Genomic DNA, 2,134 nt, shown 5'->3' on the forward strand with positions numbered 1-2,134 from the left:
GCTTATGTCCCGCCGGTTCATATGTACGCATACCCTCCTAACCACGCAGCAGATTCGTTCTGAATGAATCTCATCCCAAATCGTCCCTCCCTAACATTTTCGTCTCGTTTTTATTAATTGACGAAAATGTCAATAGATTTACGTCATAGTTTTTGTCATTCAAAAAGAGTTTTAGTTCATTATCCTCTCGTTGTCGCCGGTGAAAAAAATGTCATTGACGAAAATTATGAGTCAACGAAATGAACACTGGTGCACAGTAAGGTGGTGTGATGTGTGCTGACCTCTGGAGGTTTTCGAGGCGGGACGGGACAGCACTGAGGCCATTGCAGGACAGATAGAGCTCCGTCAGTGTCTGGATCTCACACAGCGACTCCGGGAAGACGCCCAGCCCATTGTGAGAGAGATTTAAGCTCCTCAGCTGGGCAAATCTGCGGAAATATGCAGTGCTCTTAATGGACACGCTTATTTCCTGATGATATGACTCTATCATGAGACACAAGAAACACTTATGCATAATGGATTTACATCAAATGCATTTAGAGAGCAAGCAAACTCTTTCTCTACATTATAAGACCAGCAATTATGAAAAAAAAAAAAAAAACCAACCATACCGGATCTCAATCAGTCAGTCCTTCTGTTTAATTTCATTTATTCGTTTATTAATAATAACTGATTCTAATAAGTACTTATACTAAGCCATTTATTTATTAATACTTTTATTGTTTTAAATAAACTAATTTTATTAGTAAATGTAGAATCTTAGCATAAAACTATGGTACATTTCTGTAAAGACGTGTCCTGGAGACAAATTAAGAAAGATGCTCAATGGAGATAGTTTTGACACAGTTTTGATCCAAATGTAGACAATATCTCTTCTGGGAGACCATATTTACTAACCCATGGGGAGATTTTCTTTCAGTAAATTTTGCAGGTATGACAATCGACTAAAGGAGAAGAAAAATATCAAACACATTCTATAAATATTAAAAATAAAAATTATGAAGTAATCTGCCATATACAGGTGCATCTCAATAAATTAGAATGTCGTGGAAAAGTTCATTTATTTCAGTAATTCAACTCAAATTGTGAAACTCGTGTATTAAATAAATTCAATGCACACAGACTGAAGTAGTTTAAGGCCCAATCCCAGTTCTACCCCTTAGCCCTTCCCCTTCCCCTTTCCCCTACCCCTCCGTTTTGCGCGTTCACATGAAGGGGTAGGGGTGTCTCAATTCTCTTTTGGTTGGAGGGGTAGGGGTAAGGGCCAGACAGCCCTTCAAACGAAGATTTTTCGGGACCACACTTCAAACGAAGGGAAAGCTCTAATGCACACCAGCACACCAGTATAGGTGTGTGTATTATAGGAGCTAGACAATGTATGATGACGTGTGACGGCATTGTAGTGGTGTCCCAATTCTTAGGGGAATATTTTCACCCCTACCCCCTAACACTCTGTTTCAAGGGACAAGGGGAAGGGGTATAAAATAGAATTGGGATTGGGCCTAAACAGACTGAAGTAGTTTAAGTCTTTGGTTCTTTTAATTGTGATGATTTTGGCTCACATTTAACAAAAACTCACCAATTCACTATCTCAACAAATTAGAATACTTCATAAGACCAATAAAAAAAACATTTTTAGTGAATTTTTGGTCTTCTGGAAAGTATGTTCATTTACTGTACATGTACTCAATACTTGGTAGGGGCTCCTTTTGCTTTTATTACTGCCTCAATTCGGCGTGGCATGGAGGTGATCAGTTTGTGGCACTGCTGAGGTGGTATTTCCACGACATTCTAATTTATTGAGATGCACCTGTACTGTAAAATGTATCTCTCCATTATTACACATTCAAGTCCAAAAGTAACATTCAAGGTAGAATATATATGTGTGTATTTTTAAAAAGAAATTAATACTTTTATTCAGCAAGGATGCATTAAATTGATCAAAGGTGACACTAAAGTAATTTATGTTCTTTTGAACTTTCTATTCATCAAAGAGTCCTCAAAAAAAAAAAAAAAGAAATATATATATATACATGTGGATATATATATATATATATATATATATATATATATATACACATATATACATATATATATATACATATATACATATATATATATATACATATATATA

At 35.8% G+C, this 2,134-nt stretch overlaps 1 pseudogene; it reads right to left on the reverse strand.

Moving 5' to 3' along the window:
* Positions 1 to 2,134, reverse strand: part of LOC107679893 (PH domain leucine-rich repeat-containing protein phosphatase 2-like) — a 70,576-nt pseudogene that overhangs the window by 26,030 nt on the left and 42,412 nt on the right.

The sequence above is a fragment of the Sinocyclocheilus anshuiensis genome, unplaced genomic scaffold, assembly GCF_001515605.1.
Source record: "Sinocyclocheilus anshuiensis isolate Anshui unplaced genomic scaffold, SAMN03320099.WGS_v1.1 scaffold256, whole genome shotgun sequence".
NCBI lineage: Eukaryota > Metazoa > Chordata > Actinopteri > Cypriniformes > Cyprinidae > Sinocyclocheilus > Sinocyclocheilus anshuiensis.